Raw genomic sequence first — 26381 nt, forward strand, 5'->3', positions numbered from 1 at the left:
TACATCAAGGGCAGGATCCTTAACTGTCATGCAATGTGTTGGTGTCGGAACTATTGTTTTTGTCGCGTCAGTTATATGAGTCTGGTTCTGAGCAGTCTGTTTAGCTGTTCTGTCAGCTAGGTCGTTACCCTGAGAAATGATATCGGTAACTTTTGTATGGGCTTTGCATTTCATAATCGATATTGCAGTAGGTAAATGAATCGCGTCTAATAGGGCTTGATTGAGGGGTCCGTGTTGGATGTGGGCGCCGTGAGAAGTTAAATAACCTCTCTCTCGCCACAGTACGCCGAAGTCATGGACGACTCCGAATGCATAACGTGAATCTGTGTATATGTTGACTTTCTTATCTTTGGCTTGAATACAGGCTTGTGTCAGAGCGATGAGCTCTGCTGCTTGAGCTGACAAAGTGTTAATACAATTTGTTTCAATGACTTCAGTGTCTGTTGTGACTGCGTAAGCGGCCACTAACTCTCCTGTACTTGTTCTCATACATGAACCATCTACATACAATGTCAGGTCGGGATCTGATAAAGGGATATCTGTCAAGTCTTGTCTGGGTTTCGTCGTGATAGTAATGACCTCAATACAATCATGTGCTAATGGATCTGTTCCATTTACTGGCAAAAGTGTGGCAGGATTAAACGTATTACAACGTCTGATTTCTATGTGTGGCTGAAACAATGTCAATTCGTAACCGGTGAGTCTCGCTATAGTCAAGTGTTGTGTTTGTGTGCGGTTCAAGAGAACCTCTACTGCGTGTGGTACTTGTACTGTCAATTGATGTCCTAACACTATGGCATCGCTTTGTCTGATTGCTAAAGCTGTTGCTGCCACTGATTTCAGGCACGCGGGAAGAGCCTGAGCTACTGGATCTAATGTACTAGAGAAATAAGCACATGGTTTGTGTGATCCTGCTTGTTCCTGAGTGAGTACTGACAAGGCAGTACCGTCGCGTTCTGTAACAAAGAGTGTAAACTGTTTACTATAACATGGTGTTGCTAAAACAGGTGCTTGGCATAAAGCTTTCTTTAAGCTTTCAAAGGCATGTGTATGTTCTTGAGTCCAAGGGAGGACAGTCGATGTGGCTGCCTCCTGTGTTGTCAACTGGATGAGTGGTTTTGCTAGAAATGCATATTGAGGGATCCACTGCCAACAGTATGAAGTGAGACCTATAAAAGCCCGCACCTCCTTTTGTGTCTTGGGTGATGACATGTTAGCAATTAACTGGATGCGGTCGGGTGTAAGCTGTCTTCCCTCCTTGGACAGCGAGTGCCCAAGGTAAACAACTCGCTGGACACAGAATTGCAGCTTAGAAGGGGACACCTTGTGCCCCTTGTCGGCCAGAAATTTTAAAACCGTCAGTGACGCTGTTTCACATTCAGGTTCGCTTCGGGCGGTGATCAGCAGATCATCGACATATTGAAGCAAGGCAGTGTTGACTGGCATGTGGATACTGTCAAGTTCTCGTTTCAGTGCTTGGCTATAGATGCTGGGGCTTTCTGTAAATCCTTGAGGTGCGCGTGTGAATTTAAAACTTCGTCCATTTAAACTGAATCCGAACAGATATTGACTTTCCGGATCTATTGGGACGCTAAAGAAAGCATTCTTGAGATCAATTACAGTGAAGAACGTTGCTTCTGAGTCAATAGCTGTTAGTAATGAAGAGATATCTGGGACCACAGGGTATTGTGGTACAATACATTTATTTAATTCGCGCAGATCAATAACTAATCGATATACTGGTGGTGCTTTTGGATCCGTTCTTTTAAGAATCGGAATTATTGGGGAATTACATACATTGGAGTCGGTTTCTACAACCACTCCTTGTGCAATGAGCTCGTCAATGATTTGCAGCAAGGCCACAACAGCATCGGGTGGTAATTTGTATTGTCGCATTCGTGGTAGTACTACTCCTGTTTTTAGTGTGACACGATATGGTGTAATGTTCATGCAACCAACATCAGTGGGGCCTTGTGCCCATAAATGTGTAGGTAAATTCTGCAGCCGGTGATCCATGTCTCTGGACACGTAGTGACCTTTAAAGTCACGTAAAAATAATCGTACTCCTTCCGGAGAACAACATATTATAGCTCCTAGAGCTTTCAATGTTTTTATACCTAACAAGTTTTCTGGACATGATTTAGTAAGCAATAAATCTGTAGTACGTGTCAATGAACCAACCGTAAGTGGAAGAGGTTGCGTTACTTCATTAATTATAGGTTTTCCTGAGAATCCAAGGGAAATATTCTGTGAGCCTGAGAGGGGTGCCCCTGGAACTTCACTGCGTCGTATAGTTGTTCTGCTTGCCCCTGTATCAAGTAAAAACTTTCTGTCTTCCCCTAATAGTTCACTATGTACATAAGGTCCCTCTTGATCTACAGGAACCTCAATAAGGGGTAAGCCAACTTCCCTCTCTAGGCTATTTCATGTGTATCGCTGATAATCGGGATAATCTGCTTGTGCATACTGATACATCTGTTGTGTTGTTGCTTGTGTGGCAGCAATAGGCTGCACTTGAGGTGGTGCTACGGTCTGTTGTGGAGCTGCCTGTTGCGGAGCTAGTTGTTGCGGAGCTGACCTAGGTTGTGCATGCTGAGGGATTTGTTGTTGATTCTGATCCTGTCTAGGTGGACGTGGTCTTTCCTGGGTTCTACCTGTGGCAATATTATGTTTCAGGACTGGACAATCGTGTATATAATGACCTTGTTGTTTACAATAGTTGCATGTCCCTTTCGTTGGACCTGCGGAATCACCCGTTTTATGACCATCAGCTGGAACTGACTGAGCAACAAGCATTTTCATTTTTGTATCTTTCATACGTCTTTGTTCATGTTCTTGTTCTTCTCTAATTCTATTGTGGTGATATTGTAACATCTGTAACATCTGTGACGGGGTGTTACCTTGCCAGGTACTCTCAAATTTCAATACTCTATTCTTAACTTGCGGCAGGGAATTTTCAACTAATTTTGTCACAAATAGATGTGGATATGACTCGCTACTTGCTTTTATGCCACTATTAATACCAAAACATTTTTCAAATCGGGAATAGAAATCACTAGTGTCTTCATCTTGCTTTTGTTTACAGGCTGAGATTGCACCCCAGTCCTCCTTTTTCGTAGTTAATAAACGTGGCAGTACCTGCACTAATAATCCTGGTAATGCTGTAGTCTTTTCCCCAAGCCCTGCTCCTGCAGCTCGGGCCTTTTCTTCGTTTTCTAATGCTGTCCAATCTATCTTTTGGTCTCCCACCTCCCATTCCTTTTCTTTGAGTTTCTCGTAAACACCGGCAGGCATTAACACTTTCAATATTTTCATAATGTCGGGGTAGGTATACTCTCCCATGAGTAACATGTCTTTTATCTCACGGTGGAAACCTGCTGGATCCTTGTCATGGCTGGGTACTACTTTCTTCATTTCTAATAATTCAATTTTAGTTATAGGCGTGTACACAAACACGCGTGTAAAGTTATTAACTTCACCTCTGATTGGGTGTACTTCGCGTAACGGATTCTGTCTATCTATGTGATACATTTTTCTTCCCATTATGGGAACTGGAACGTGTTCTGGGCACACGAAAGCTATATACTGGTTTCGAAATTCTAGAATTTCTTTAATCAAATCAGTACCTGACCCTCTCCATTTATTCGTGAGTAGTTCGGTCAATATGTCAGGTAAGGGTCCTGGATCGGAGTGTTGGCTTTTATATAATATAAGGAGGTGTTGAATCATGTATATACTAGCTAAACGCTGTTCGTATGGGGTAAGATTCAGAAACGTGTGTGCTAGTGCATCATCATTGTATTCGCTGGGACTGTCAGCCCATTGTACTGCTGACCTGGCTAATTCTTGTTCGTCCATGGAATCGAGCATATGGTACCCCCTTCGATCTCGGAGTAATTTATCAGCGGCTTGGAATAGGTGTTCAGGGGACCTTATATTTAACATAGGGGGTTGAAAATGTCTATTACATTCTGGACGTATCGGACGTATCGGATCATTAAAGCCTCTAGCATTATTATGGGGTCTTCCTCTACCTACGTAAGCTATCGTATCTAATTGTTCTGATTCTTGCTCCTCCTCTTCCTCTGATTCAATTCTGTCCGCTTCTCGTCTTTCTTTATGTATTCTTTCTACTTCTTTGCGGATTTTTCGATACATGGCGACTATACACGCCTGTTTATCATGTTTCTCGTCTGATATGTTCTGACCCCATTTAGCAAGTTTTTGTATGGTATCATGATCTGCCCCAGGCCTGTCTTGGTTCCTAATCACGCAGTTTATGAAAAAACGTAGTAGTTGTCTTTGTACATCCACTTTCTGGTATTCCATAGCTTCGTTAATACTTTCTGGACCTCGCCCTGTTTGGACAAAGTGGTATATATTGTCTAGGTGTTCAATCATTCCTGGTATCGTCATTAAATACAATGTAGCTCGTCGTATACGTAGTGATGATATTAGCAATCTGTCCTGTTTACCTGGTACTGGATCGTATCTACAATCCACAAGCTGTTCTTTAAACATGTCGGATGTCGCTAGTTGGGGTGTACGTTGGAGTGCTAAATCTCTAAGGGTCTGTTTCTTTCGCGGCGGTGTGGCAAACATGTCTGTCGTACCTCCTGTAGCACCATCTGAGGTGCTGGGCAAGAAAGGATTCGTTGGACGTAAGATAGAAATTGTAGATGCGGGAAAAACAGTAGAAACAGATGGATCTGTGGGAATGGGCGTAGGAGTTTGTTGTTGCGGGGGTACAGACGGATGCTCTTGATGTTGAACACCATCGGCAAGCGGTGTGTGTGGTATGGTATTAGCATACTCGGGAGCTACGTCATCTAAATAGGAGGAAAGGAAAACGTCCTTCGCCGTTTTAGGATGTGTTTTGGGATGTGCTTTTATCGGGAGCAATGGAGGAGTCAAGTCTTTTGATATTTCCGGGGTAGCCTTAGGTAACCCTTCGGCCAGAAGAGGATACATACCATTCATAAGAGTGTTTCTTTGTCTATCTACTTGTTCTGATTTTACTCGGGTACCTTCCTCAATTAATAGATTTTCTCGGGCTTTATTTGAATTCTCCCTACCTTTCTCTTCCTGTCTGAGCGCTTTTTCTGTACGTCTATATGATTCTTTACGCCATAATTCAATGGCATCTTTCTGTGACTGTCTGGCTTTCTTTTTCCATAATTCTTCTTCTACTCTCATGATGCCATCTGCATCCCAGGTCCCCGCTGCGGGCCATCTCTGACTTTCTGGCAAATCCTTGGTGTAGTCCACCCATAAATCAAGAAATAATACGGCATCTAGGCCATGTTTATGATACATGAAGTATCCTGGAGTGTCCCTAGGTGGAATGGGAACAGCTTCTTCGAGTACCCCTTTTCTAGTTTTGATCTGTCTTAATTTCGAAAAGAGCGGCATTTTTAGATCTGGTTACTTAATCTTAAACACACTTAATACAGTAAAACACAATGAGGAACAATCATTCACACCACAATATATAGAACGTATTTAAAACATTTAACATTTAACAGGTTTAACGAACGATAATAACTAATAGAAAACTAGTTACTGACATATTACTGACACTAGATAATACTTAATTATATGCAAGACATACTAGATATACTGCTAAACAGTACAGATACACTGCTGAAACAGTGCAGACCGGATTTGTGTACCCAAAACCGTCTTGACCGGCACAGACTATGCGCACGTTAAATGCCTCCCCGGCAATGGTACTCACCGGGTAGCTCGGAACGGAAGGCCTCGGAACTGAACTGAAACTGGACCGGACTGGACTCGACTCGACTCGACTCGGAACTTCGGAACCTGGTGGGCCTCTGTATACCTCGGATCTTGCTCTCTCAGCTAGGCTCTGGTCGGGATACTTCGCACTTCTCACCGCCTCGTCTGGGTGTTGATCGCAGCCTCAGTCACCCCCGCTTGGCCGGAGGGAGATACAGGAAATCCTGCAGGTACGCGTTTTTGTCCGTTCAGCTGTGGCAGGAGACCGGGCCTGCAACGCACCTCCGGTGCGTGAGATGAGAAAGTGTCCCTATTCGGGCGCCAATTTATGTGGTAAATATTTCATTACCGGTACTATTTTTTATGCGGTAAAGTCTAGTAAGAATAACTCAGTAAATATAAGAGGCAGAATCCGTGGTATTAGAGGTTCTAAAAGGCTTTATTCCTCTACAAAGGAAATACAATTCGAACTGCAGGCTTCCAATTCCATCACCATGGGGGTTCAGGAAGGAAGGGGATACATTATTGACAGGTAATGGTATTTATATGGAAAGCATTACATTAAGACAGATGCAAGAGGCGTAACAGCTGATAATACAGATAAAATATGCATACGTAACTAAAAAAGGCGGACATATAGGCGTAATTTAGTAAACGTCATTATACATGATGTCACAAGTGGGTGGATCCATAAGAGAATCCTGCAATGTCAGCAGAAATATTTGGCAGAGATGCGCGCGCAGCCGCATGACGTGTGATTGACGTGCAACTAGAGGGTGAAGGGGACTTGACATTTAGCTCTACATGTGGAGACAGAAGTCTGGGGGGTCATGTCAACCTAATCCCAAATCATATCTAATATCCTATGTTTAAAGAACTGTGTTATCCAAAAGGAAAGGTCTCTAGGATAGAATCTATTCTATACTGACTGTTAATGCGTGTACAAGCGCCTAAGTGTCTACATGAGATGCGAGGGGGCAGGAATCTTCCATGGTAACAGGGGCTATGAATTACTTGCATGAGGACAGCGAGGCCTGGCCCTTAGCACGGTAGCTGGAAGAATGTTTACCTAAACTACTAGACAGGAATGCATCGGATGAGGAGCGGAGCAGATAATCTTGAAGGTGAAATACAGTTTTTTGGCAGGCAATAGGCTGGATCAGGCACCGTTAGCCGCGCAGGGAGTAGGACAAAGTTCATGGATACAGATGCAGGCTCGGACTGGAGCTTTCAGAGGCAGAAGGCAGGAAAAGGCTTGATGACAGAATTCAGGGCCTACTCGCCTGAATCTGTAAAATGTGGAAAGTGAACCACATAAAGTCGGTGGCCTTTCATACTTAGGAATGGAATATCTGACCCATTCATGGCGGATCTGAAAGAGGACATGTTGACGGTGGACGCACATATATTTGCGTCTTCAAAACTGGAACTGGAGGGAACATACATGTACTTATAGCATGCACATGGAGCCGTTGGGGTCTACGATAGGGGACATAACTGATCACAAAATTCATATTTCCTCAGGGTGAAGGGTGCACATGACGGGTACCTATGGTACCCCTCTGTATTTGCATGCACAAGGTGGCCTGTCACGTTGTGCATGCAAATGCACAAGATGCATTTTTAACATTGCGGTGGGTGCTGCTTACAGCAAGGCCCACCACAATGTTAAAAATGTGGGATGCGCCCGCCCATGTGGTGGGCGCATCCTAATTGGAATGGCAGGACCGCCGCGACATGGGCGGTTGGTCCCGTGCCACGATGCGGTGGTGGGCGGACTATCGTAATAGGCCCCTTAGTCTGGGCAGTGATCTCCGCTCCGCTCAGAGAGTTTGCGGAGTTTTCCGCACTCCACCTTTTGCGGCGCTTGCTGAGTTCTGAAAAACTCAGTGGAGCAGAGTTTTTTCCCGTTCGCTCGCGTTCATCAACATCAAGTTGGCAAGCAAGGAAACCACCTCACTGCAAGATTTCTCAACGCAGGCGGTCAGATTTCTCATTGTGAGTGGTCGCGTATGGTCACGACCGCTCGGGTTGAGAAACCGTCCATTCGCGTTGAGAAAGCTGCCGCTCGAGTAAAGATCTTCTCGAGCAGCAGAAAGGAAGCAGCGCCCGCTTGCGCTGTGCATGGTGCCGTTCGCGATGATTGCACACTGCGAACAAGCACCTAGCACTGAAAATCACAGTGAGCAGCATTTATCTAACACACTCCCCAGCTTTCGGAGGTCCGCATAGCCCAACAGAGGTTTGTTTGCACTACGCGGAGTTCCGCTTGCAAACTGCCCAGGCTTATTAAACACCACAAATGTCACTTATTGTTTGTTCTTTGGAACTGTCTAGGTCAGATACTGGTTTCTCAGATGTACAGAAACCGCAGAGAACCTCCTGATGCCTTCCAGCAGACTAGTATTACTGCATGATCCCCATGCCACACTTGAAAACAACTCACACTACAGAAGATGGTTATCAACTCCTTTTTACTATAAAAGACTAATTGCGAAATTTAAAAAAAAACACTTTTAAGAAAATCAACACATTTTTAAATGCAAACATTTGCAGTAGAAGTAGTGGGGGAGGGTTGCTGCCTAAAGCATGCTCATAAATGTGGTTTCATCCCCTCCTGTTGGCATTTTATAATCTGGAAAATGTGTACTCTGGAGGTATTGTTAGGGCTTGTTAGGGCTTATTTAAGAGCTTTCTGGGGGGGCTTTACCGCACGTGCAATGTTAGCAGGTGGGGTAGAATAATATGAGGCTGTATTATTTGCAGGTGGCGAGCCTCATTATGTTTTTTTCAGAATTACCTCTATAAAGTTTAAATTCAGGACTGTGGGTAATTTGACATCTCACCTTGCCTTTGATTTCTCGAGCTGCCAATGTTTTCTCAGACTAAGCATCCCCACTGTCGCATTCGCTTTTATTCAGTTTGTACTTCTGAGCCACATTTTTTTGTTCGCTACAGAGCCACTTCTCAGCTTTGGCATCCTTGCTTATTCAGCCTTCTCTCGCTTGTTTTGTAGTAAATGTTTCGTTTCTGGGTTTTTTTCTAGCTGATTCTGTGGGTGTTTATTTTCATGTCTACCTTTCGACGAACTCATCTGTAACTTGTTCTTTCTTTGGTCCATTACGGTATTCATGAAAAAGTGCAGAGGTTCTCAGAGTGGCATTCTTCAGGCTGTCAGCATAGCTTCACGATAAAACTACATGTGTTTGTGGTCCCTCGGTGGATCACTTGATTACTATTGCACTGTTCTGTTGCGATCTGATAATGTATCCATTCCGGGTCTCAAGAAAGCTGTAAATGACATCCGGTTATTTCTAGCGTTTATAAGCTTCACTAGCTGTAATGGGCAGGACAAATGTAGAATGGCTTCCATGCACAGGGAGAAAGCTCCCTGCTCGCCTAGGCCATTTGGATTTTTGCTTTCTCTGAACAAAAAAGTTTGCTGAGTGGGCACTTTAACACACTGTTCTATCTTAGTAAACATTCAGGGCTATAAAGGGAGCTGCTGCAGCTCCCCCCTACAGACAGGTGATCCTCTCCAGACGGTCAGGGATATTTCAATAAGGCCCTTGCTATTGTATGTAACAGGGGCCATTCAATGTCTACTGCACGGTCTGCTTCGCAGTAATATTTATTACTCCGCTTATAGGCACCCATGCCATAACTCACAAGGTATGACTTGGGAAGCTGCATGGATCCCATACAATACTATCACTGCCAGTGGTCTCAGACCTATATCTATTAGTTGTGAGACGTGCACTCTAGACGCTTTGTACATTCCCCATAAAATCTAAAACAACTAATGGTTTGGGAATGCTGTGTCGTTCAGTGGGGTTGTCCAGAAGAGCCTTGTGGGGGCCATCGTGTGTTGGTAAACCTCATTGTATAGTGGATTTGCACCTTGTACATCAACTGGTAGTTTGTAGGAAAGCTAAGTCTTCCAGTGGGTTTGATTCACTTCCCAATATTATCTCTGTTGGTATGTTTTTGTATTGAATATTTGTTTTATTAGACAATGCAAACAAAGAACCAGATAAGATATTTATCTAGACAAGGTATATCAATGTATGGAGTCATAAACACCAGTGGTACATAGCAAATAGATTGCATCAAAAATGTCCACTGCACAGTCCATTATAGGATGAGAAAGATATAGAAGAGACAAAGTTGACATACACTCTTTAACCAGCTTTCCACATTAAACAATAAGGAGATATAAATAGTAACTACTAGACTAGAAGAAAAAGCGTTGTTAATAGACAACTTGGAAAGATCTTACCATGAATAAATAACTGTATTGATCAGTTAATAGCAAACCGTACGATAATAAAAACAAATTTCCAGAATATAAAATTAACAGTAGATCAACAAGGACATTATAAACAGTGGTGGTACTAAGCAACCAAGTAAAATGCAATCAAGGGACTGGATTGGTGCAAATTTGCAGAAGTGGCGCATATGATTCTATAAGTGATCTTTTACAGTGTGAGCAAAGAGGCTCTAATAGTTCAAGTAAGTGGGCAGGTCAGGTGTATGCAAAGAGGTAGTAATTTTTCCTACGGGGCTAGTACCTGATTGTGTGTGTTTATGGCTCGTGCGGTGAAGTCCATGAATTTCACCACTTTATAATTTAATTGAGTATGTGTACTGTTCAAAGACTGAATTGCTGTGTATCCACATGATCGTAGTCACAGACAGTTGAAACTACATCTAAGCACTTGCCTTCCCTTCAAATGGTCGCCAAAGTAGTACATATTGTCATGCCCCGGGACTCGAACTCTGATCCACAGACGAACCAGTATTTAAGGAGGCTAGGCGCGCACAATTGCGCTTAGCGTTCTAGCTTAGTTGCCTGATTTGGTCCGAGTGTTGAATGCCTGGCTTCCGGAAAGATTGCTTCCTGTTTCCGGAGTAGCGTGAATCCTTGCGGGTTCTTTTCGAGCGGTTTTGGCGTGTTTGCAAGACGCCAAAGTATTACCGTTGCGAGCTCTCCTGTTCCACCTTGGAGTTCGCTTGTGTGTTGCCATTGTTTGTCGTCCATTCGTACGCCCTTTTCCGTATCTCATTGCTGCCTCTCAGACGCAGCGCGAGCACCTTGGTGGCGGTAAGATAGTGTATATAGTGTGCTTGTCTTTTCTTTATCGGTGTCCTTCCCCACTCTGTCCCTCCGTCCTGTTTTTGGTATTATTTGAGGGTTCAGCTATCCCTTGCATCGTTCATTCCCACTCAACCGTCAAGTTCCTTGTCTTCCCTTTTAATGGGAATTTACTAGTTCACATTCCTCCGACATCTGGAAGATCCACAACGTCCCACAACAGTCACCCTCATATCTCACAACCCCGGTTCATTTCTCCTCCTTAAGACTGGTGGGATAGTTCTCCTCAGAGACTGCAGTTTCACTAATACAAGGGGGCTGCTAGCGTGAACCACGAAGTAAGAGCCGATGCACGACTGAAACACGGTAACAGCGCAACGCGCTCCATTTTCCTATGTGTTTACAGTTGTCTTAAGTATGAGTGAATCTAATAGTTATTGCCTGCTGTTTTCCTGTTAGGTCGTAGCCCACATCCAAAGAAGTTCCATTGTACATGCCATTTGTAAATACCAGGAAGGGGAGTTGGAGTGGTCTCCATGAGTGAGTGAAGGACCTATAGTAGCTCGGATGTGATTGATGTTACATAATTTCCTCTGACTTGTTGCTTATGTGATTTAGGAAAACTGGTCATTCTATGCCTATCCTCTCCTGTGTACCTGGTATTTCCCATATTGGTGATTCCCCGTCCTGCCAAGAGATCCAGACCCCAGTGGTAGGTGGGCGTGCTGATGTTCATGGTTTACGGTTTATGTGCCAGAGGGAAGAGTGATTAGGTTTCTATTACAGGGTGCATCCAGAGAAGACCCACCTCCTTGGACCCTCCGCAACACTACCTCTGAAGTCATACCCTCCTTCCCTTGTTTTGTCACCCTGTTTTCCCTTGGCGTGTCATCCGGTTCTCTAGGGTCTGATAGAGACGGAAGGCCGCAGGGGAAGACAGAGATATATCTTCAGGTTCCTGACGCTCCTGCAGAAGATTCTGAGCACCCTTACACATATGCACTTGATGTGTAGAACAGATTCATCTTTGTCTCCACAAAGTCTACAGTTTGCTGCACTCCAGGTTTTTTTTCAATGCATTGTGATGTCTTTAGTTGTGAAGTTTCTCAATCTGTACGTAAAGAATTTTTATTTCATGTACGGTGATAAAGTGATATTTAAATATTCCTGTTGAGTGGGTTCATTGTAATATTTTATTATCCACCAAGCATAGCTCTTTTTTGATAACTGTTATTTGTGTCTCAAAAAAGAGTCTTTTTACTGCTTTATTTACAGGTCTTTTAAACAAAGCAGGGAGGTCTGCCATGCCCTACAGGCCTTTGATGATATGAGTCAACCTCTAGTCATGTCTGCTCAAGGTGTGTTCGGCTGGAGGTTAAAGAGCCCCCTGAGGGTTTTTGCATTCATAATCTCCAGGATCCTGTTGACTCTTCCTCTCACTGACCCTTTGAATTTATAGTGCGTATCTGAGGCTGGGTGTAAAACAGGGGTACGGTTCTGGCTTTTTAATTCGTCTTCTGATGATCAGTCATTCGGGTGGGGTGCTGTAAAGCTTTGTTACATTACTGGCCCAGGCTATTTCTAAGATGTCTACATTGCCAGCATCAATCTGACTGTGTGTTAATTTATTTATCATTCGCCAGAAACTTTTGAAGTCATTAGTTTCACAATCATAGCACAACGTTGCCCACATCCAGTATTTTCTATTGGTTTTAGCTCTCCAGACCTTTTTTATAATCTCTTTTAAACCTGATTACAGTAGCCATGGGGACTAGTTTTAAGCATGGTGGATGGTCTTTAAAAACTATGGATTGTCTATTGGTTTTTTTTCTGTTCCAGGGCTAGGGATTTGGTGTACCATTGATTCCCCCCAGTGGTTAATAACTAGGAAGGGGAACTGATCCACGTTACAGCCGCTGGCTAATCTCCTTTACATTGTCCATAAAGGATTCTCAGGTCAACTGATTCTATCAGGGAGAGAAACGCTTTTTCAGTCTTATCTCTTTTCAAGGTGGGTATTTGTTGTAGTGGAATTGACCAGAGAAAGTTTTAGAAGTTTACAGTTTCAGACGTATTATTGTTCTTGAATGAATTCAGGTCAAAAGCTCCACTTAATAACCAATGATCATCAGGATGTTCTGATTTCAATTTGCATATCATGACCGCTAATGATTTTTAGAGATTCCTATTCATCTACTTCTCGATTTATGTACGTATTAAGAACGAGCAGCAATTGAGTTGTTCTAGATTCAACTTGGTCCCAATTATGTATTATTATTCCACCTATCCAGGTCAAACTTAAGTTCAGTGGGACTATATCAAGCTGAGCACTTACAGTCACATAAATTGTGAGCCCTTGTCTAGTTCGATCCCTCTGGATTTCCCTTGTTGCAAGCTGGTGGTAGTCCATGTAACCTATAAGGGGATTTAAAGATTCACACCATGTTTGTTCCAATATCAGAATATCAACTTTTTGCAAAATGTGGTTACATGAATATCCTGAAACAAGATACGGTTCAAAGCCGGAGGGTCCCAGGGAAGTTTAAAGACTGCACAGGATTTAATCTCCAAATACAGAGCAATTAACAATAAGAAATCCCGAGGTCTACAAAAAACGTTGTAAGCAAGTGTGGGAAAACCACTACTAATCAGTTTTGAAGAAAAAAGGAAAAAAGTGAAACTGAACTAGTAATTAAACTACACAAAGTTATTTAAAGGCATATCCCTTTACAGGACGAAATCCCTCACTCACCAAAGGTGAATATGCTTCATCATTTGGGATTCTCCTCCCAGAAGAAAAACCTAGTTCCTCTGGGGGCTACAACCCCCTCTACTAAGAGGGAGGAGCTCAGGGATGTTTTAGTGAGTTGAATTGGATGTTATAAATCCACAAATGAAGAGCTATTAGTATGAATGAGGACGCAGCGCAAAGCAATACCAAAACTGTGAGGAAAGTGAAGTCTAAAACTGACTAAAGGACATAAAGAGAAAACTTTATTATAAGACGTTCTTTGCCAGGATTAAAAATACAGAGCATCAACGGTCAAGATAATGAACCGCTATGATGAACAAAATCAATCTGTCAACATGTTTCAGCCATAGTGCCAAACACTGGGCCAGGCTTTCATCAGGACATTATAATGCTGCTGCTGGAAGAATGAATTTGAGTGATATAACAAACAAGGATACAGGAACACAAAATTTTCTTTGATGCGCCTGTTTCTTAAAGTGAAAAACCTACAATCAAAATTGAAAAACCAACATCAATGTAGTGTTCTAAAGGGCTGTAAATACTAATAAAGTTTCACATTCAAAAAGCAAAAACAACAATAATAACTCACCCGTAACTACTGGGTAAGTCACCACACCTCTACCTGGCAACCGCTCAGGAAAGGAGCACCGCTCTGAAAGAAACAGTAGCAAAATCGCTATCAGCAAGAAACATGTCTCATTGTGAATCAGATAAAAGGAAGGGGTTATATCCTTTAAGTTAATACCCCAGACAAGCATGTATGTAACCACGCCAAACTAAAAGAAGGAGACTTGAAACAATAAGGTAGTAAGTGTATAAGTATCAAAGTATATAATAACGCAGTCCAGATACTAAAATATCAGTATAGAATAAGGACTCTAAGATGTATCAACATAGTAATGTACACATAATTGGGATATAGCACTCAATGGTATCTGGTCTCACACTAAATCAAAATACCACCGAAACTAGTTTACTTGGATGAATATAAACAGACTTATACTAGGTTAAAGGAAGCCTTGCAAGTATAACTGGCCAATATAGTCAACAAATGTAAGAAAAGGGGAGGAGAGCATCTCAGGGCTTACCTATCCGTCGGTACACCGGCGTCAAATTGAGCCTGTAGCCGGAGGTACTGGGAGAGGAGAAAACGCCGCCATATATGCTTCACCCTTCGTGATGAACCACCAATCCAAACCAAGACGTAAACCCCGACGTCCGGATGTCATAATGGGCTAAGTGTATCGCGCATGTGTGTGGGAGAGACACTATCTTTAAGCTATTGTGCAAAATAAGGTCCCCAGAATGAACCGTGAAAGTTCATTAATTCTTCAATTGTTCCAAGAGAGGAAAAACAAAAAACAACAACAACGCTATGTATTCTTATCATAGCGTGCTTAACTTCCCTTCATGAAACAGGTATACATTCTAACGTTCGAATGCCCCCGTCAGTTAGGAACTATGCGCATGTGCATAGAAGAGACTCTATCTCTTCATTATCGCGCATGACTATTGATACCCAATCCAAATCCTGTCAGAGCGATTTTATATACTACCAAAGCGTGTACATACTAATAATCGTTAAACAATGTAAAGACTGAAATCAAATTAAAAAATGAAGTTGGAAAAAGTGCATAAACAAGCACTGGAGTGACAAAACAGAATTTATACAATGGATGGCAATAAAACCATCAAAGTTGGTAATTCCTGAAGTAGTATATATACAAACGGTATATAGAGACAAGCTTGTCAATTATCAACAGAGGTGTGAAGGCTGTATATCTCATCAATTAGAACCTTGTTAATACAGGTTCATAATACTACAAAGCCCAACATTGGTGTCTTATTAAACCATTTTTACAGAAGCTAGTATATTGTAAAAATGCTGCATAAGGTGTAGGCATACACAGAATGAGACACAGATAGACTGTACCACTGGTTTATAATAACAACCAAGGTATATCATCATTTAAGCCTGTGGTATCAGTCTGCAATTTATGTACCCACCACTGTTCCCGCTTAAATAAGAATGTAGCAAAATCAGTTAAATGAGGTGGAATAAAGGGTATTTCCAAGACAATCCACTTCAATTCACTGGGACTGTGTTTGACATTCAAAAAATGGTTGGTCAACTTCGTTGAAGATTTTCCACATCGAATGGTACTCTTATGTTCGAGAATGCATGTTTTAACACGTCGTGTAGTCATGCCAACATATCGCAAAGCGCAAGGACATGTAATCATGTATATCAGTTTATCGCTATTGCAATTAGTGTGGTTTTTAAGAACCCATGGTCTCTCAGATCCAATGTCAATTTCTTTTGTTATCGAGGTATGGGGACAAGCCGCACATGAACCACAAGGAAAATGACCTTGTACCGGAGATAAACCCCACAACAAATTCTGTGATGTTTTAGCATGACTACGGGGCCGCATGTGTACCAAACGATCCCTGATGTTACTACTGCGCTTGAAGGCAAATAGAGGTCGTTGAAGTGTTTCACCGCCTATATTTTAGATTTTCCAATTAGTGAGAATGCTCTTCTTGATTTGGTTGGAGAAATTACAAAAAGTGTGGACACATGTAAGCCTATTGGTAGTTTCCTTAGTGTTACTAGGTTCCAATAAGGCTGCCCGATTGTTGTTAAAAGCCCGTTTAAAGGATTTTTTGACTAATCTTTTCGGGTACTGTCTGTCTTGCAGTTTGTCAGATAAGTTGTTAGCATGTTCTTTGTATTTAGCAGAGGATGAACAATTCCTTTTAACTTAAATTTTTACTTAATACTTAAAAACTGTCCGAAAGGCAGGTTATCACGTAATGCTTGGGGATGAAAACTCTCATATGGTAAAAGGGAATTTTTTGTCATCGGTTTCTTGTATAGTTCAGTGCTCAGGCCCCCTTCTGATGGTGTGATCAAGATGTCCAAGAAAGGTAAGTGTGTCTTACTGTATTCGCAAGTGAATTTTAAAAAGGTATTGCGATCATTGAGCCAAGTTTTAAATTCCATTATAGATATTGATGTGCCGCGCCACACTACAAACACATCATCTATATATCTTTTCCACACACAGATATGGTCTCTGTATGGATTGCTAGTATTGAAAATGTGTTCTTGCTCAAACATATGGACATACAGATTTGCTAGACTGGGAGAAAAAATGCTCCCCATTGAAGTACCAGATACTTGGAGGAATAATTGTTCCTCAAATTGAATTTTTTTTTCTTTCATAGCCAACCTTGCACAGTTGATGATAAAAGAGACTGGCGTGTCCTTCAAATAAGTAGGCATCTTTGCAACAAAGGGTCGAAGAAAGTGATCAACAAAAGAAGACAAAGGTTCAAGAAGTGAACCTAAACCTGAAATGATAGGACGACCAGGAGGAGTTTGTCGGTTTTTATGCACCTTAGGAAGAGTATAAAAATAAGGCACGATAGGAAAACTTCTAACTAAGAATGTTGCTTCATTAGAAGTAATCCAATTATTCACTCGTGCTTCTTCCACTAGGATTTTGATCTCTTGTTGTAACCTCTTGGTCGGATCCTCTTTCAGCAATCTATAAAATCTAGCATCTTGTAATTGTCTTAGACATTCTGAACGGTAGGCGGAAGTGTCCATCACCACAATCGTTTGGTACATACGCGGCCCCGTAGTCATACTAAAACATCACAGAATTGTTGTGGGGTTTATCTCCGGTACAAAGTCATTTTCCCTATGGTTTATGTGCGGCTTGTCCCCATACCTCGATACCAAAAGAAATTGACATTGGATCTGAGAGACCATGGGTTCTTAAAAACCATACTAATTGCAATAGCGATAAACTGATATACATGATTACATGTACTTCGCTTTGCGATATGTTGGCATGACTACACGACGTGTTAAAACACGCATTCTCGAACATAAGAGTACCATTCGATGTGGAAAATCTTCAACGAAGTTGACCAACCATTTTTTGAATGTCAAACACAGTCCCAGTGAATTGAAGTGGACTGTCTTGGAAAAACCCTTTATTCCAGGTCATTTAACTGATTTTGCTACATTCTTATTTAAGCGGGAACAGTGGTGGGTACATAAATTGCGGACTGATACCACAGGCTGAAATGATGATATACCTTGGTTGTTATTATAAACCAGTGGTACAGTCTATCTGTGTCTCATTCTGTGTATGCCTACATCTTATGCAGCATTTTTACAATATACTAGCTTCTGTAGAAATGGTTTAATAAGACACCAATGTTGGGCTTTGTAGTATTATGAACCTGTATTAACAAGGTTCTAATTGATGAGATATACAGCCTTCACACCTCTGTTGATAATTGACAAGCTTGCCTCTAGATACCGTTTGTATATATACTACTTCAGGAATTACCAACTTTGATGGTTTCGTTGCCATCCATTGTATACATTCTGTTTTGTCACTCCAGTGCTTGTTTATGCACTTTTTCCAACTTCATTTTTTAATTTGATTTCAGTCTTTACATTGTTTAACGATTATTAGTATGTACACGCTTTGGTAGTATATAAAATTGCTCTGACAGGATTTGGATTGGGTATCAATAGTCATGCGCGATAATGAAGAGATAGAGTCTCTTCTATGCACATGTGCATAGTTCCTAACTGACGGGGGTATTCGAACGTTAGAATGTATACCTGCTTCATGAAGGGAAGTTAAGCACGCTATGATAAGAATACATAGCGTTGTTGTTGTTTTTTGTTTTTCCTCTCTTGGAACAATTGAAGAATTAATGAACTTTCACGGTTCATTCTGGGGACCTTATTTTGCGCAATAGCTTAAAGATAGTGTCTCTCCCACACACATGCGCGATACACTTAGCCCATTATGACATCTGGACGTTGGGGTTTACGTCTTGGTTTGGATTGGTGGTTCATCACGAAGGGTGAAGCATATATGGCAGCGTTTTCTCTAGGGGTGGGCGGAATTGGCGGAAGGCACTTCCGCCAATTCTCGCGAGAATGCCCGCGATTTCCGCGATCACGCGATATTTCCGTGATCGCGGAAATTGGTGCTTCCGGCCTGCCGCTGCCGTTACAGTGACCATGTGTGTCTGTAACGTTGCGGCGCCGACGTTCCTGGGGTCCCTCGAGTCAGCTCAGCTGTCCAGGTCCATCAGTGGGGGAAAGGGCGGAAGACGTTGCCCACCGCTGGTGTGTGGGGCAGGGCTTCCATGCAGTTCACATGCCTTCTGTTTATGGGCCAGAGACCGAGCAGAGCAGCAGATGAGGAGACTGAACCTCCTGGAGACTACGCGGGGATTGCGCTCGAGTCGGAATCACGGATCGGGTAAGTGACGACGACCTGGGGGAAAAGCACACCTGCCCAGCCTCGACCTAGCTCCCTAATGTTTTGTGCTGATAAAGCGTTACTGAATTTGAGCTTCCACTCGGGCCCCTGCTTTATTTATATCTGTAAGTGCTTCCTGTTGTGGTTGGCCAGGCAACAATTTCCGTTCCCTCCCGGAAATTGCGACAATTCGGCATTTCCGCGTTCCGGTCGGAACGCGGAAATGTCGAATTGTCGCAATTTCCGGGAGCGGAACGGAAATTGTCGCCCACCCCTAGTTTTCTCCTCTCCCAGTACCTCCGGCTACAGGCTCAATTTGACGCCGGTGTACCGACGGATAGGTAAGCCCTGAGATGCTCTCCTCCCCTTTTCTTGCATTTGTTGACTATATTGGCCAGTTATACTTGCAAGGCTTCCTTTAACCTAGTATAAGTCTGTTTATATTCATCCAAGTAAACTAGTTTCGGTGGTATTTTGATTTAGTGTGAGACCAGATACCATTGAGTGCTATATCCCAATTCTGTGTACATTACTATGTTGATACATCTTAGAGTCCTTATTCTATACTGATATTTTAGTATCTGGACTGCGTTATTATATACTTTGATACTCATACACTTGCTACCTTATTGTTTCAAGTCTCCTTCTTTTAATTTGGCGTGGTTACATACATGCTTGTCTGGGGTATTAACTTAAAGGATATAACCCCTTCCTTTTATCTGATTCACGATGAGACATGTTTCTGGCTGATAGCGATTTTGCTACAGTTTCTTTCAGAGCGGTGCTCCTTTCCTGAGCGGTTGCCAGGTAGAGGTGTGGTGACTTACCCAGTAGTTACGGGTGAGTTATTATTGTTGTTTTTGCTTTTTGAATGTGAATCTTTATTAGTCTTTACAGCCCTTTAGAACACTACATTGATGTTGGTATTTCAATTTTGATTGTAGGTTATTCACTTTAAGAAACAGGCGCATCAAAGAAAATTTTGTGTTCCTGTATCCTTTTTTGTTATATCACTTAAATTCATTCTTCCAGCAGCAGCATTATAATGTCCTGATGAAAACCTGGCCCAGTGTTTGGCACTATGGCTGAAACATGTTGACAGATTGATTTTGTTCATCATAGCGGTTAATTATCTTGACCTCTGATGCTCTGTATTTTTAATCCTGGCAAAGAACGTCTTATAATAAAGTTTTCTCTTTACGTCCTTTAGTCAGTTTTAGACTTCACTTTCCTCACAGTTTTGGTATTGCTTTGCGCTGCGTCCTCATTCATACTAATAGCTCTTCATTTGTGGATTGATAACATCCAATTCAACTCACTCAAATAACCCTGAGCTCCTCCCTCTTAGTAGAGGGGGTTGTAGCCCCCAGAGGAACTAGGTTTTTCCTCTGGGAGGAGAATCCCAAATGATGAAGCATGTCACCTTTGGTGAGTGAGGAATTTCGTCCTGTAAAGGGATATGCCCTTAAATAACTTCGTGTAGTTTAATTACTAGTTCAGTTTCACTTTTTTCCTTTTTTCTTCATAACTGATTAGTAGTGGTTTTCCCACACTTGCTTACAACGTTTTTTGTAGACCTCAGGATTTCTTTTTGTTAATTACATTAATATCCCCCAGCATATCTGATAGGACTCTGAGGCTCCATGAACATATTGAGAGCGTTTGATTATAATTTCTCTGTGGAGTGACTTGCCAACCCCGTTTGAGTTAATTAATGCTGTAGTCAGCCAGCTCCAGTCATGTTCAGTGTTCACCTGGTTTGATACTCTTCACTGTCTACCTAAGATTGGGTTTATATGAATATTCATATTTCTTGTTCCTTTATAAGTTTAGGTAGCTGGTCGTATTGTACGTCTTAGTACATTTTGCTAGCTCCTGATAGGTGAAGTAACCCAGTCACCTTTTGGGTCAGGCAGAAGTGGACAATACCTAGTATCAGGCATAAGCAGCAGGATGTGAGGGTAATGTTTTTTATTTTTATTATTATATTTATTCCACAACTCTCAAAGATACATTTATAGGAAAATACCTGATTAGTGGTTTCACAGGTGTCCCGGGTAGCTTTGGTCAATTCATTCTCCTTCTGGATTAAAGGGGTCTGGAATTCTACAGCTAAAATGTTCTCTAGGTTAAGTGAGAGAGGCCCTTTATTTAAGCTAAGCAGCTTATGGAGTTTACCTCTGTTTAGTACATCAATTGAACCTTTACACTCGCATTGGGGCTGGAAGATCAATGTGTTGAGTTCTACATTTCCGAAGATGAGAAAATCTGCAAATCCATTGTGAACACACCAGAAGCACGCCCTTACCCTTATCTCACCTTACCCACTACTATCCGTTGTCACTTAATCAGATGAAAACTGCTGATCTTGGTTGACAGAACAAAAGTGTCTAAAGCTCCTATGGACCCTTGCTGAGCTGCACATATTAATTCTTTCCTCCATTTTTTGCAGACTCAACTAAGGTAATCAGCATCTACTTTCTCTCTAGTACACAGTAGCATAGCAAGGATGCTGTGGGTCCCATGCAAGCAATACAAAATAACTCAATTTCTCTCAGTTTCAGCAATAAAACATGTAACCTTCTCCAGAGAGAACTATTTTAGATAAACTAGACCCACGACAGAAAACTTCCGCTAAAGCAGTGATAATAGGCTTGATAATATGCCCTTGAGAATTCCAATAGAAGTCCATGTTCTGGTGTGAACATGGGCTTCTATTGGAATTCTCCAGGGTATATTATCAAGCATATTATCGCCGCTTTAGCGGCAGTTTTCTGCTGCTAAACCGGCGATAATTTTAACGCCGTCCTTGATAATATGCCCCTTAGTGTGTGATGAACTCTAGAAAATATTACCTACTAAATAATCTTTGCGTAAAATACTGAAGACTTTTTCATGCCCACTTTATATGAACTTTTCCAAATTTCGATTTTGAATCTTTCTCACTCCTGCCACATTTTCAAGTTAACAGGAAGAATTGCTCAAATGATGCAAAGGACAAGATTGGAAATAGACAATGGATTTGAACACGGACCTTGTTATGTCGTTTCTCGTGATACCATGTGGAACAGTCCACTGGTATTGCAATTTCCCAGGGGTGAGAGGCTATCTCTCCCCGCTTACGTTGCAAGTTTAGTTTGTTCCGCGTAGCACGGAACGTGCACAATAACTGCCTGAGGGCGCAGTCTCTGCTTCAGAGTAGACAAGCGCCAGCAGAGTAATCACCACAGCGTGTCCGTGTCTTTATTTGCATAGGTGCGGCCGCGTGGCACCAGGCCCCATACTGCCAATTAGTCCGGCGCACCGAAAGTTGACAGACGCGAAGCAGCGCCTGATCAACTACGCAACATTGGCGACGAGGTGGTGAATGAGGACCCCATGCGGCGGCTGCACACGTGTTCCCCGGTGTGCACAGTTCTCGTGCCGCGGTGACCTCACCGCTCGAATCAACACTGGGTGTGAACCAATGTTCCCTCTAATTTCTTTCCTCTGTGTGCGGCAGTGGAGGGTCTTTGTGCGCTGCAATCATGGCTATGTGCGCCAGGAACCAGACTGCGTGTGTGCGCGGCACCAAATGTCACTCAGAAGGTTTACTTTAAAAAGTGAAAAGATGGTGCATTTTCACACATACAGTGCCACAATAAGTGTCTTAAGGGCAGTTTCCAAATTGGATAAACACGCCATGACATGAATTGGCTACACAGGCAAGTACACTTCAAGTTTAGAAAAGCACAAGACTTAAACGGTGGTACCATCATAAGATTTTAATAAATATTCTTAACTTGAGCACTGTTAATTGGGTGGGGAAATGTTGGGAGCCTATACAATATCACATATAAACAATAAGGGAGACATGTCAAGTGTCATCACTAGAGGGGTGACAGGGTTGCTTCTCACGGCGATCTTTGGCATTTTTCCGGTGGTGATAAACTTGATCTAGGTCAACTTTCCCGTTCAGGAGGTAGGCCTCTGTCCTCATCAGCATATCCAAATGCTTCTGCTCTAGTCTATTCCTCAATTTACTCTTGATAGTATTCATGAGGCTGAATCCTCGTTCACAATCTGCACTAGATGCTTGAAACGTTGCGCTGACATCAACAAGCTGAGACACCACACTATACTAAGCAGCGTTGCGTACAGTGAAATTCACCATGTCTTGAAAGGTGGTAAATAACCCACCCTTTACATGTTCTGCCACCACATATTTATAGTCTCTGCATTGTCGAACAACATCTTCTGTGTTTCACCCAGGACCAAGACATTTTTATACTTTTCTGCAAGTCTTTGTATATTCTCAGTCCCAAAATCAAAATGTGATTGTGCTGCCATTGCCTGGATTTCAAAACTTGCCCATTCTTTCAGCTCATCTTCAGGGAACCTTTTTTGCATATGCTCACAAAGAAGGGAAACAAAAGACAAAATAGGCCCACTGTCAAACTCTTGCCTTTCCTTGTACAACACCATCAGATCTCTTACATTGCTGCTCCAAAAGACAGTGTCCCCCAAATACTGTTGCTTAACTTGGCCAATCTTTGCTCTTACATACTGTACAGCTTCAACAGTAGTCAGAGAACTTTTTTGGAATAGTTTGCACAAAGATGCAAATTCACCCAGAATGTCATTAAGTACTGCAAGTGAAATATGGTAGTTGGAGTTTGATAGCTTTTTATAACAATATTTAGCAACTGGATCATTCTCCTCAACTTTCTCATGCTCAAAGTACTTAAGAACAGCCTCGTAATTACGAATTAGTGCACCAACAGCAAAATGCCTTGAAAGCCACCGGACTTCATTCAGTGGTCGAAAAGAGACCACTTCACATTCAGTGACCGATGCAATTTCAACCAGCTTGGGCTTCCTTGCAGGAGATCTGGAGAACACAGTGTAAACAGTCCTCAATAATGTCTCCATCTCTTTAACCATTGGAACCCTTTTCCAGGCATCATCAACTCCCAAATCTTCTCGATGGGCGACACAATGCTGCTCAACTAGAAGAGGTATGGATTGTTTAAGGCGAGAAGCAACACCATTATTCTTACCCAGCATCACGGACGCACCATCAGATGTGAACATGACCATTTTCATATGGTCCAGTTCATTGGCAGTGTAGAATTATTTCACAGCAGTAGTGATAGCCTCAGCATTACAACTAGTCAGCTTCACTATGCCCCCAAACTGTGTTTTGTGCTCTGTTGATGTTACTGGTCGGAACTTGAAGTACAGGATGAGCATTTTTTAAACAGAAATATCAGTGCTCTCATCAATTATCAATGTGTGATACAAAGCATGCCGAAGTTCTGCCATAGCTTCACAGTGTATCACGCTATTGATGGCCTCAAGGAACTCAAAGGCATAGTTCATGCTCCTCCAGCTTGACATGCAAAGCTAGGTGGTCATGGATGTCTTGTACAGATAACATTGAAGTACTCATCTTGACTGCCAGCAACACGTTGTTGATGAGAATCTTTATCTCTTCAGGCACAGATTCTATTTGCTTTGTCAGTGGCAGTTTCTGTCAGCATTGCCTGCACTCCATAACCAAACCTGGCAGCAGCACTTCTGTTTCTCAATATCACCATGGCAGACTCGTGTACTTTGCTAAGTAGATGGCGTTTCATGTAATCCAGTTTCCAGCCATCACTCCATTTCTTCCCTGTGGAAAAGTCCCCAACAATCTTGGCTTCGGCACATGCTTTGCAAATCAAGCCCACATCTGGACTGTATTGAAAAAGTTCCCCGAGTTGCACGCGAACCTTGCTTCGTGATTTCTGCGTCTTAGCCTCCACAATTTCTTTCATCCACTCTTTCTTGAATACAAGGCAACATTTCTTCCTTTGTGGTGAAGCACTGCACTCTCTCAAAGTGACAGCTTTGCGCTTAAACATTTCCGTGCCCGCCGGTTTGAACCTGCTGTGCCACAAAGCCTGCAAGATAAGGGAACATGGCTTACGTTGACGCCTAGCTCATGAATGCAATCCGTTATACTACAATGTTCAAGATGCACCACATTTTAACTCTCCCAAACAATTACCTCTTCTGCTTGAACTCGCGTACGCCTGTTTAAATGTATGGGGTTCTGGCTGCGAAACCTGCAACAGAAGAAAACATGGGTAAGTATATTATACTACAATGTTCAAGATGCACCACAGTTTAACTCTATCAAACAATTACCTCTTCTGCTTGTACTCGCGTACGCCTGTTTAAATGCATGGGGTTCTGGCTGCGAAACCTGCAACAGAAGAAAACATGGGTACGTATATTATACTACAATGATCAAGATGCACCACAGTTTAAATCTACCAAACAATTACCTCTTCTACTTGAACTCACGTACGCCTGCGTGAATGTATGGGGTTGTGGCTGCGAAACCTGCAACAGAAGAAAACATGGGTAAGTATGATATACTACAATGATCAAGATGCACCACAGTTTAACTCTACCAAACAATTACCTCTTATGCTTGTACTCACGTACGCCCGTTTAAATGTATGGGGTTCTGGCTGCGAAACCTGCAACAGAAGAAAACATGGGTAAGTATATTATACTACAATGATCAAGATGCACCACAATTTAACTCTACCCAACAATTACCTCTTCTGCTTGTACTCACGTACGCTCGTTTAAATGTATGGGGTTCTGGCTGCGAAACCTGCAACAGAAGAAAACATGGGTAAGTATATTATACTACAATGTTCAAGACGCACCACAGTCCAACTCTACCAAACAATTACCTCTTCTGCTTGTACTCACGTAAGCCAGTTTAAATATGTGGGGTTCTGGCAGCGAAACCTGCAACAGAAAATGCACTACTTTAACTCTAGCAAACAATTACCTGTTTGTTCTGCATGTACTCCCGTCTGCCTATGCAATTGTATTCATAGTACGGTCTCACAAACCTGCAAAAGAAAAGGGGTGCAGATTGTGATTCTATTTACCCAGCAACCCCCAACCCAACGAGGAACGTAAACAGAATTACCTTGTCTTTGTGGGTACTCGCACCTGACCACTCATATCCAAATACCTTACAGACTGGAAACCTGCAATTGAAGACAAGATAGTCAGCAAACGCTTGAAGAATCACAAACTATGAATTGGACTGGTCTAGAGACCCCAATAGGAAAAATGACCAAATAATTACCTGGGATTCCAGTCTAGGACACACAGGTGTGTGCCAATGTGTTCCATTATTAGCATGATGTAAATTTCAAACATTAAAAGAGTAATTTGAAAAAAATAAACACACATGGGCACACAAAAACAAATACTCTAATTACTAATGATTTTAGTATTTTATATTGGAAGAGTTTGCAAAAAACAGGAACATTTAATGGGAAGGTTGGTGCTGCATCTCGGTGATTAACTTAAGTTAATAGTTAGTTTTATTTCACAGTACAAGGCTCCTGCCAGGGCCAGTGTGGAAACCCAAAGCAGCCCAGGCAAGTGGTTTCAGACCAGTCCCCATACAGTGCACACTAAGTGCAGTGAGTGGCCT

Source organism: Triturus cristatus, chromosome 6, assembly GCF_964204655.1.
Source record: "Triturus cristatus chromosome 6, aTriCri1.1, whole genome shotgun sequence".
NCBI lineage: Eukaryota > Metazoa > Chordata > Amphibia > Caudata > Salamandridae > Triturus > Triturus cristatus.